The 12,771-nt window shown below is 37.1% G+C and overlaps 1 protein-coding gene across 3 annotated transcripts in view; it reads right to left on the bottom strand.

Moving 5' to 3' along the window:
* Positions 1-12,771, bottom strand: part of DCLK1 (doublecortin like kinase 1) — a 255,376-nt gene that overhangs the window by 223,749 nt on the left and 18,856 nt on the right. The window lies entirely within an intron of this gene.

Genomic DNA, 12,771 nt, shown 5'->3' with positions numbered 1-12,771 from the left:
AGTTTTCCTAACCTACATTTCACAGAAATTCCTGTGGTAAAAGGCAAGACATCCTTTCATGTCTCTTCAGTAGCCCTGTACTGCTTTCTACAATCTCACCTCTCCTTGCTGTTCTTCTGTACCATATTTAGCCTCATTGTTCCAGTCTACCAGCATCATCAATGACAACTTTATATTGTCCTCTCAGCTTCTGTCCATTATCTCTCCCCACAAAGGGTAATTAACCAGTCTCGTGCTCAACTTCATGTCCACTGTTTAGTAATCAGCATCTCTTTCTCTGCATCTCTATTTCTTAGTGATTGAGATCAAGTACTAATTTAACAAGGAATAATGTACATCTTGCAAAAGGTAAAATGTCTTGGTCTTATTTTGCACAGGTCTCCTATTTATCTGTTAGCTATTATTTTCTGCCTAACATGGATTAGGACTGCAAAGATGGCAAAGTGGCATCTTTGTTCTTTCTAATGCAGCACATGCCCATAGCACCTTGAAAAACATTTCCAGATCTACCTGACAAGCTGAAAATTGCTTGGTATCTTTTCCTGTCTGCTTAGAGGTTTTTTTGGTACCAAGTTTAAAGATTTTTTCCAGTGAGTAATCTAAAATAATACAGAATAAAGCTAAGGAAAGTTGGTACACATCTTTAGTGAGGCTTTGTTCCCAAAGAACAGAAACACTTACTCTACAGACTAACATTGATTTGGGATATAAAACCTTCCCACACACTCTACCTAGGTTATTCTGGGGGAGAAAATCTGGAGCTGTAAGGCTGCCTGTCACTTCAGGGTTTCAGAATTATGTTAAGTAATGACAGGCTGCTTAAAAAAAAAAAAAAAAAAACAAAACTTAAGGGGGAAGAAAAAGGAGGCAGGCTTGAGGACTACATAATGTCCTAATGTTCCTATTTCAATGCTGCATCAGTACGAGATGTTGCAGTTTGAAACTAAAGTCAAAGGAGGTACTCTCTCAGACAGGGGATGAACTGGAAGCAGTGGTGAAGAACTTCAATCAGTATAACCAGTCATTTTTCAGAGCAACCTCTAATTTCAGTGATCCTTCTGATTAGTTGCCTATAAGAGAACTAGCACTGTTAAAAGATTTCCTCTTCCTACAGAGGTACATAGTGACATTCAGGCGTTCCTCTCCCCCTCCTTCGGCAACATTTAAGAGGCCAGTTCTTACCAAATGCTGTGAAAAATGACTGGCATTCAGTTGGACTCAGCACAAGAGAAACCAGAGCTTGATTTTCTTTTCTAGGACAGCCCTCCTCCATCTGCAGATGGAAGGGTTAGTTTTTTACAGGGATGCCACATTTAAAAGCTGCTCCTCCTACAGTGTCATTGAAGACTTGCCAGGGAAAGAAAAGTCTCATCCTTTCATTCTCCTCACCTTCCTCTCCACACAAACAACCAAAGGATAAAACACAGCAGGCCATATGCCAAGACACCTCATTTAAATACTGCTTCTTAAATGAGATTAAAATCAAACTGCAATATAGTTTTGTTTGAAGCATTTTTAGCAAGGTGACATCCCTACTATTAATCTATGATTCCAATAAATCTTTACTCATTTGCATTTTTGGTCCCACATTTAAAATTTAGTAAAAGTTTTACAATTAATTTTAGGTTCATAGCATTATTTCTTGCACATGACTTAATGAAATTGATTAAAAAGAAATTCAACTGAATCACTTTTCATCAAAAACAAAAGTTCCTGGGTAAATGTATTCATTCTGACAAACATTTTAACTGAAAACATTACACATTTTATTAACTACTGGAATACCTACACATGTATGCAAAAGGTTTTATTTAATTTCAGTCTTCTGTTATAGAGAGCCCCAGAAAGGCTTACTTAGTTGCTTGGCAAGTCCACACTACAGATATTGAATGTCCATCTTAAGTTTGTTTGTTGCTAAATTCTACCAAAAAAAAAGACAAAACTTCAAGTGGCAATGTTCCTGATTTTCAGCCAAATAGAACAATCCTGTTCTTCCCATTTCATCCCTTAAGAGACTATGTCTCTCTCAACCTTTGCTTATGGTACTGATGGAAATTAGTGCTAATATTAGTCCAATTATCTTTACACAAGGTACAGAAATTTTAGTTTGCCTATCTGTGGTGAACAAGCAGATGTCAACAACTGTGTTCACAAAGATGCTAATCAACAGCACAACCACTAAACACTTCTCCTACATGCATATTTTTCCACCATCTCATAACAATGAAATGTTCAACACTTATTCTGCTAAAAACCTTCATGTGTCATTCTTACTGCACTCTTATCTGGTTTCTGTTCCTCTAGTTCTGACAGGCCACTTGATTATTCTTTCCTACATTAACTGCTTCATATTTGCCTTATTAAATTTTACACTGATTGCAGTCCGTGTTCCTAATTCATCAAGATCACATTCTATTTAAACAGATTACTCCAGAGTATTCACAATGCTCTTCAATCTGCCCCAGAACAGATGTGTTCTCGTTTAGAAACTGAAACATCCAAATATCAACTTTTTTCTCCAAGACCTATAAGCAGCCTTCTTTTTCACAAATACACATAAAACTGAAGGTGTTGAAGCTCAGGAAGTATTTTTATGCAGCAAGAAGAAAAAGTACAAAAGCATTTCAGATAGTAATACAGACTACTCAGATGACAGGAGATAAAGACAGGAAATAATAATAGTGCCTTTTTGTATTCCAGGTCCTTTCCCCCTAAACCCAACTGTTCAAGTGTGAATCTTGCTAGCACCATCATACCCTTCCAGGGGCACTGCCCCTATCCATGCTCAAGTAGCTACAGGAAAAAGCAGAGAGGAAAAAAACCTACTCTGCATCAGAATCAACAAAGCCATATATGGACTTTTTGCATAACCATGAGTTTCTATATTTTTAATCTTTTTATTCTTAAGCACGAAGACAGAATTACAGCTTGCATGAGTTTATTCTCACATGAACACAGGCTTTCTCCTTATCAGTGCCTAGTGTGTCAGGACCATTTCCCACAACACATACGTGCTATATTCACCTCTTTCTCAAAGTTATTTCCTCACCAAGCAGCATGTAAGTATGCCACTTAAACACTCCATACATTGCATTAGCTTTAACTCAGATTTTGTGTGGGTGTAAATGCAAACACAAATTTCATACATGGAACAAAAGCAGAAGGTTGAAGAAATTTCAATTGTGAGTATACATGATATACAAACAGAACAAAAGAGCTGGACTATAGAATCAAGATAATGTGCTCAGGAGACCATTTCACACACAGAATAAACTTCATAAAAAGCATCATTTTTCAGAATTTCCTAGATTCTAAATGAACAGAAATTGTGGCAAGAAATCAAAAAAAAAGGAGTTAATACTGAAAGACAGAAAAATAGTTAAAAAAAAATCAAACAAAATGAAGGAGACTCCTAGAAAACCTTCAGAAACAGACAAATGATTCAGAGGTATATAACAACTCAAGAAATGGATGAGACAGCAGGATATTTCAAGGACAACTAGAATAAAAAACAATCTAAGGTTTAGCTTTTGGATGAATGCTATAGCAGCAGCTGCAGTTTGCAATTCAAATTAAGGCAAAACAGACATATAACCTGGCTGCAAGGGAAGGCAGGTGAAGGTATTTTGACCAGCAAACACCCTTCTTTTTAAAAAGAAGTCAGCATATGCATTTTAGGCAACATCTGTCTTCTCTCACTTTTAATCAAAGGCACTCTGCCCTGGCTAATCCACAAGATGCCCCCAGTATCCCTTATGTCTGGCAGCTTTGAGAAAATCATTGCTTAAACCAACCCAAGATAATTAAAAGCAGTTCAAACTGAGATTTCGCCCTCCATTCACTTGATGAGTAAATTTCTCTTTCAGTTTTAAGATATTAAAACTCAGAGGAGTTTTATTTAAAAGAAGTTTGTGAGATCCAACATCTAATGGAAAACCAAATCGACTAGAATAACTGATTTGGGAGAGGCAATCAGCCTTAACTACTTAACATGAGTTTTATTTTCAGTAAAATCCAGCTCTGAATTCAAACCCCTCTAAAGTTTTGCTGATTCCAGTGGGAGCACACTACAGCCTTCTGCCTTGCTTTCTAAGATTAAGCTCACTTAGATAATTTTGCATCCATTTGAATTCATTTTCATCAATGTGTAAAGTACCATACCCTGTCCTCAAGTCCCCAAACACTTCTTTGCTCTTCTGTCTATGACTTCAAGAATTCAGTGCTGGGAAGAATCTTGATTCCCTTCTTGGAAGATTCCTCAAGCAAAATCACCTGCTTGTAGGCAGGTGGTCTGACCACCTTCAAAATTCTTAGGGGGTAAAACATAGGATAAAGTACTTAATAAAATCTAAGAACAAACTATTTAATATACACCTTGTCATGTACCATTCACAAGTGACAACAGGAAAACAGTTTCAAAATAATCTGATTTATTTATAAAAAATCTAAGCCATCTTCAGAGCACTGCTGTCTTCATTCAGTACAAAGGAAATATTTTCACCTACTGATAATTGTATTAGTTTCTAAATCTGATTGAGTCAGGGTGTTCTGCCCCCATGAACTGGCACACAGTAGTGGAGACATAGATTCAGAAGAGATTAAGTCATTACTTCCTATAGGATTGAACAAATTAGTTTCAAGCTTAGAGAGGAATGGAGGGGGAAAGAGGCAGAATACATGGTACATCACTGATTTAATGCTATGTAATACTGTTGTCCCTGAAGATCTTCAGAGATCAAGTCTCAGTCCCACTTCCAAAATCCACAGCAGAAATCCTCAGACTCAAAGTGAGGAAACTGACTTACATTTCCAACTACATATACAGAGATCACCTAAGAAAGAATTCTTCTGCAGGTAGAGACCTGGATTCATCTTAATCAATTTGATGAGCACCTGAAAGTATGTCATTGCCCTAGACTTGTTTTCTACAGAAAATGAACCATTAGAGGCAATTTCAGACCAAATAGGTAGAATATTCAGACATTTGTGTTTCTTGCCATTCACTACAAACAACAGCAAACTGTATGGCTTAAGAAGCTGGAAAGTATTGCACATTAGTTAAGATGCTTCACAGATTACTGCAGTTTCAGAAAAGAAAATGGGTTCATTAGAGCTTAACTAGAAAAACAAGGTACAAAATTGGGCTGTCACTACCACTCCCCAAACTGTCAGTAATTTTTTAAATTATTTTGCCAGTATCAATTACCTTTTGTAGTGTTTGAAAAATCTTGGTTCCTATAAATGAAGGGATTCATTATCAGAGAATTCAGCAACAGAATATTTACATAGTTTGCCTTCCCAGTGTTCATCACTCACATAAGAATTTTCATCTACACAACAGCTTGGCAAAAAGGTGTTGAATAGAAAACTAAGTGGAAAGAAATATGTAATCAAGGACATACTTGCACTAAGTTTCAGGTAGCTGTTTAAACTTGAGTGTGATTAAGTTATCATCCTTGAGTTTACTCACTCAACTTTTTTCAAAAGAGACATTGCCAAGATTTTCCAAGTGTTTGTGTAAGAATTCAGGGCCCAACAATTCAGGGACAGAATTATACAAAGATACAAACATTAAAAAGAAAATATGTAAATTCTAATAAGCTATATGCAGTATTAAGAATTTTTCCAATGGATGGCATAATTTCATTTCTCAGGAAAGAAACATACTACTAAAAACTGAGAGGAAAATGCTTTTTTTCCCCTTTAGGCAACACTTAGAATTCTTCTAGTTTTAGAAGGAAAAGAAACAACCCAGAAAATCCAACATTCATTATGCTTTTTTTACAGTCTTATCACATCACACCACTTAAGAGAAAGACAAACTTACTCCCGCCAACAAAAAAACCCAATATTACTAACGGCTTCAGAGAGTAAAAATAAAATCATTCCAGTGAACACAACAGTTTGACAATATGCACTGTAAAATCTTCAAACTATTGATTCAATTTTGTTCAGTCATGACAAGGAAGGGGCAGAACAGAGAAAGTTTAGAATGACTGCTGTTTGAAAGCATTACAAGAAGATTTCAGAGGTTCACAGAGAACCTGTTTGGTCCTGAGGACTGCTTGTTACTGAGCAGGGTAAACTCTTCAATAACCACCAGTAATCTCATGCCTGTCTCCACAAAACAGTCGTACAGCATCCTCAGAGAAATGTGCAAGCACTTTTCCAAGCTCTCTTTCACAAAACAAATAAGAAAAAACAAACAAAACAAAAACAAATGGAAAAACAAACAAAACAAAAAAACAAAGAAAACTACCTCCAACAAGATCATTTTAGTTGGATGTTTCCATTTGCCTTTCTTCTCCTCCCCCACTAGCCAGTAATACATGAATCAGAATTTAACTGGATGAGAAGCTCTTCTTGGTGATATTGTACATTTAAACAACAAAGCCAGTCCAGATGTAGAGGAAAAGAACACTGATTCTACTAACAGATAGTTCTGAATGACCACAGCATCTGCTTTCCACTGATAAACACTTTCTCACACTTACACAATATAAGACTCAACCTTGAGGAGTAAGCAATTACTCTTCCTTATAAAAGGCTTCTGACAGTATGTGAGCTCTCCAATGAGTAGCTGGATACCCTTAAAGACACTAAGATTAACTTCCATGATATTTCGAGCATATTGAAGCAGATATGCAAGCAGTCTCATCCAACTAGCAAAAGCTCTTCTTTTGCACAGTACACAAGCCAATCCCAAGGTTTCAGAACATGGCATCTCCTCTTCTTAATTTCTAAAGTCAGTCTGCAGTTCCTGTGAGATGCCAGTTAGCAACCATGGAAACTCCTATTGTGAGACAGTTTTTGGAGACAGAGCAACACAGTTGTCAGTCTCAGCTTAATAAGAACTGACCCTAGACAAATGAATGAACACACTGCTTTCAACTGGGAATGGGCTTCTGTTCACTCATTTACAGAGAACCTTATTTGAGTAACAAAATTGTTAGTCAATGTCATAATATGACATCAAAACAGCCTACCCAGACACACAAGAGTTCAAGGACCTATCACAGCTCTATTCTTACACCAAGATAATACCAATTGCCAGAAAATTGTCTATCCTAGCACAAATAATTTTGAAACAGTTTTTTATGCTTTTCTTAACATACATTCTAAGTTGTAACAGAAGTCCACTTTTCTCAACAGTAATCACAAGAGTCTCACAAGATCCCCAGAGCCCATCACAACTTGCTGAGACAGGCAATTTCCAGTTATTGATTTTTTTGTTTGATTTTCAGACTATCATGTCTTCAAGAAGGGGTCTTTCCCTCAGTACTTAGAGAAAACTCATCTTTTTAATCCATTCTCAACACCAAAGCCAGAAATGATCTTCCAGAGAAAGAAAAAAAAAAAGTTTTTGATTAAATATACTGCCAGCAAGAAGGAGGGGAAGTGAGGTGCATTACAAGCTGGAGAGGTGCTCCTTGGGGGGTTTTTTAATGTCTCTCGTAGCTACATTACATAATGGTTTGCCAACATCATCCAGAAAACTCATGTTTAAATTTTTCAAGTTTAAAACCTTAAAATTCATGTTTAAAATAAGCAGCATAGGTATTTTCTATAGGGTATGCCATCTCGCATCCGCATTAGAAGCCATTTAGGAAGGAACAGCTTGTGCAGTGTAAGCACAAGGGGTTTCAGGTCCCCAGATGGTAGTGCAATATTAAAGTACAACCTCAAAAGCTATTGCTTCCCTGTTAAAATGCTTGAGTGAGTAGCAGAAGCCATTTTACTTCTCGTTTTCTTGCAATTAATCATTATCTACATAGCTATATCTCACAGAGAATAATTCACCGTGGTTCTCTGGTCAATCAACATCACCCCTGTGTGCCTGTGGCTGGCAGAGAGCTCCAAAGCCTTCCACAAAAGAAAGAAGGTAAGTTACTGTGCTGAGAGAGATACAGAAGATGCACCCAACATAATTTTTTCCTATTTTGAAAAATATGGACAATAAGTGGTATTTTAGTGGATGGTAGCTACAACTGAAGAATAAATAAAAATAAGATGCATGACCAGTCAGCCTTAAAATTAAACGCACCTTCTGTATTGAATGGAATTGATTACAAACACTGATGTGAATCAAAATTACAGAGCACACACAAAACATGTCATTTGCATTGAAATAAATTTTATTTCACTTAACTTCCATTTTGCCTAGATTGTTGTACAATATACACTACCCAAACACAGAGTAGAGAATGTCATTTCTGTGAATGACACCTACCTTCCCTTATGTAGGTATTTCCATATTAAGGACAATCCAGGTCTGGAGAAAGACACTTGAGATCTTTAATACATCCTACAAAAGGGTAGATTTGGCCAAAAACTTATCACAGAATACAGATGTTATTATCAAATGTTTTTCACTTGTTAAGAACAAAACAATAAAAAACACACACTCAATTTAAGTGTAGGTGCAAACAGTTGCTTTTGTTTTCTTAAGCGAGTATTTTCTTACAACAGTAGCATTCCTTTTTAAAAAATCAAGATATCATGTGTCTGAAAAATAGAAGTCCACAAGAGAGAGAGTTTGTTTACATCATAACATGCCCAGTTTAGAGTGTTTTTTCACTAAAAAACAAAAGCCTATTCCACTCAATGAAGAAGCTTCAAACTTTCTAGCACTGTAATGTTCCCTTTCCTTGCAGCCACAAGTTTTAATAGGTATTTTAATGGCTTAAAAGCAAGGTTCTTGAGGGATATCCCATGCTTCACACATAAACAACTGTGGCTGCATTTCATATCTGTGAAGGTAATCTGATTTTAAATAAAATATTTATTTTAAAAAAACAACACACAAAACAGACAGTGGCTTTTATTTTGGTATCTCTGTCATTGGCCATTTCTCTGTCTGGAGGCAAATCGACAGCATAATACATAAACTGAAAAATAATTTGTGCTATTGCATCTTGTTAAGCTAAGTAAATCACCTGTTCAAATAAATAGGTCCTATTATAAACCATGCTTGTTCTGCCAAAAGCAAAAGGAGGACTTAGAAGATAACAAAGCACTGCTGTCCAACCTTTAGTCTTTGTCTAAATATGTAAATTATAAATACTCCCCACAAACACACACACCATAACATTCTAAAAATGGCATCGTTCTCATGGTTTTGCTGTTAAGTGTGACCTTCATTAATTTTCTCCCATTTTAGTCAACGGTGTTGTTCTAGAGATGCACCGAGCAGACAGTAACCAGAAAACTGAGCTTGCAACAAAGCAACTGGGCTCTATCTCCACATGCAGCTTGTATCCTTGGTGTTTAAATTGTGTGTCCAGGCACTCCACTTTACAAACCCACATTTTAACGCAAATTGAACTAAAAATGCCACCTTGTGTTTAGGAAAGGTTAGAAATTAAACAGCAACAGTGCAGCTACAATAAAGCAAGACATTTTAGCCATGAAAAACTGTTTCTCCTCTGTACAAGTATGTGATAATACTAATGGTCATCACTGACTATCTTTTCATGCACTTACACAATCTCTTAACCTAAAAAACTGAATAATGTTCATAGTAAGAGCATGCCCTCATTATCTGTATTCCTACAGGCAGTCACTAAACCTACTCATTCTAGTTTTATTTTTCTTACACGGCAAAGTTGGCATGGAAAACACTTCAAGATTTCCCCTTGGAAAGCTTTGGATTCTGGCCTCAGCTCATAAGACTGTTAAACACTTCTGAGAGTCCCATCATCTAAAATCCATCAGCATGTTACAGGGAAGCAATTATATCTCTCTCTAGAGTACAAACAGCATCAGTGCCTTATACCAGTAGAAACAAAAGTATACCCATAAAAATACACATTAATTATTCCAGAAATGGTATAAAAACTATCCAGCTCTGAGGACTGCAGAAGTACCCTACATGCAGTCCACTGATGTGCTTTACAATGAGATTGCAGCTGTATATTATGCCCCTTTTAGCACAAATTAAATTACATTCTGAATTTTGAGAAACTTTGAAGTCAAAACACAGATTCTTAAGTGTTATAAGGAAATGCAAATAAACCAGTAGTCACCTTGTGTGTATTAAGGAGAAACACATTTTAACAAAACTAAATTACATGCATGGAATCCAAAGTAAATACCTACCCAATGCTGGAACAAACAAGTTTTAGTCCCTGAACTGCCACTGACGCAACAAAACAAGATTGGTTAAATTTGTTGGGGCTTAGTTTTTTCAAGATTGTTTTCTTGGGTACTTCTTGTGCTCTTTTTTTTTTTTATTTCCCACTTCCCTGCTTCTTTCTTCTGCTATTCCAGCATTAAAAAATTGAAATAGCTACTTCAACACACCTACTTAATCAAGCCCATGGAGTTCAAAGCAACACTCACAAAGCATCATATGCACCAAAAATTACTAAATTTTTCAAAATCAAGATGAAACTTGCGGGATGGGCAATCAACCAGCTGTCATAGAAGAGCTTTGTTCCCCGCAATTACAACTTTTCTCAGGTTCAAGCACTACCTCTCTCATCAAGGCGAGCTCTTTGTCATCAAATTTTATTGGCCATCATTTAAATTCCTTTTAACTGAACATAATATTTATTATCATGTTTTAGAGACACAAATCAAAATATCACAGCTAACAAGGCTGTTGTAAGAAGAGCATTCAAGCTCAGTTTCTTAATGTGTAGTGTCAGTATAGGACAACCACCAAAACTGGATGCCCAGTTTAAGACTGACTTCTGCTACTTTCTTTTTATTAGCATGAGGCATCTAATGACAGTATCTAACAACAGTATACATAGTACACTGTCCACCTGCATTAACAATACAGAGGACTCAGGTCAATTTTTTGCCATGGATGGGCAAGTCCAGTGTTGGCCTCCTGGAATAACTCAAAAGAGACAACTGTACAGAATATCCTTTCTTCAAGTTATATTCCCAAAGAATAATCCCAGGAGAGATTTATTCTCTTCTGTTTACAGGAAATTAATTTTCTTGACTCAAAGCTTTAAGAGTTTATTGCTTTTTAAGTTAGCAATAAAAGATTTAATCATAGATTTGTTAGATTTAGCCACTGAACACAGGCTTTTCCAGAATCTTTAGAGCTCCAGCAGGAGTCACAGTAGAAGTTCCCAATGACAAATACTACTGAAAACATTTTGGATTTACCATAGATTTCCTCCCAGTAATGATTCACAGCTTGAGTTTACCAATAAAGAAATCCACCATCATGTCCCCACTGCCATCTGGGAGATCAGGCTTTTGGCAGAGAAAAATGGAGAAGCAATTGCCTGGCAGCACAGGAAATCAACGACGTCCCCACGCAGGGTGAGCAACAGGCTGCTCCTGCTGAGCACAGAATCATTCATTTCCCTTCCTGCCAGCAGAGCTGCTTTGTACCTTCCACGAGCAAAGTCCCCGTTACACCTAGAGGACACACAGACACCTTCCTCTAAACCCCGACCCTCCTAGTAGGGTTAGACAGTAAGCTACACAATTGCACTGGTGTATCCAAAAAGAGAAGAAGGGTGGAGACAGCAGTCTCTTGGGAGAGCCTCTAGACACAAGGGCTTCAGGCTAAAGGTAGATAATAAGTGTCCCAGTGCATCACTGATTTCAGCTCATCTGAAAGCCCATGAGTTGACAAAAGATTCAACTGAACTATCCCATCAGGGCCAAGGAAACTTGTTTTCCCTTTCCCCCCAGTACTAGGATAGCACTATATACTTTCAGAAATTACAGTTCTAAAACAGGTATAAAGGTTTTTTGTTGTTGTTTTAAGCACAAACACTAAAGGGGATTTTGAAATATAAAAAGATATAAGTGAGCACATAATTCAGGAGACAATAGGCCACACTGGTACCTTTCCAGGCTGCACTTCTTCATAGCTAAACCACAAGTTTGTTTACATACAGTACAAAACAGATATGCATCTCTTTTTTACTGAGAGGGTTTGCAGGAACCTGAATAGTCATTCAAGATCTTGTGTCAATGTCATAGCAGAGACCACAACTGATCTCTGCAACCTTAAAATGCCAACTCCTTCCTCAAATTTACTGGTCTTAGTGCTCCCTGGAGCATAAGACAGGTAAGGAAGGACAGGATTTGAGAGTTTCCCCTGACACACACTTTACCTTTGCTGCAGACAAAAAGAATTTCACATCAACATTTGGCTCCAGGTCAAAGTTCCCAATAAACTCACAGTAATGGGATCATTAGAGGCACATATGCACTCATCAAGAACTGTACTATTGTCTGTAACTGGTGTCAGAGGTTACTAACACAAAACAGCAGATGGAAGGGACTTCTGGTCAAGCCAGATTTGGCCCTAATTTGAACCAGTGTTCTGAATAAGCAGCTTGTCCATTAAACAGCCCTCTCTGAGATCAGAGGGTAGCTGCTGTAGCTGTTTCCAGAGCTATGGCTGCTCATCAGCTCCAGTAACTGCAGACATATTAAGATACCACCAGATCTAGCTGAGAATTTATCTGTATCAAGCATATATGGCATCTCCCGATAGCTACACTGTTTGCTGCATATCTGTGAATCATTGAACCTAAAATCTGTAAAACACAGCTATATTACAGAAGAAATACTGTGGTCTGCAGGAGCTTCTAGCTTCTCAGGGAGACTGCTCATCTTTCTACTCACATTTTACACCTCTATAATTTCTTCAGCTTAATAAGTTACATCTGTAAATGCAAATATCTACCTTATTTCTCTAGAGTTACCATTGCTCTACATCAATTCAGGTCATGCTGAAATTAGCCTTGCCCTTCACCAGGTTAACAACTTCTCCAGTTTTGCTATAATTAA

This window comes from Pithys albifrons, chromosome 1 (assembly GCF_047495875.1).
Source record: "Pithys albifrons albifrons isolate INPA30051 chromosome 1, PitAlb_v1, whole genome shotgun sequence".
Classification (NCBI taxonomy): Eukaryota; Metazoa; Chordata; class Aves; order Passeriformes; family Thamnophilidae; genus Pithys; species Pithys albifrons.
This window is presented reverse-complemented; position numbering and strand designations above follow the sequence as displayed.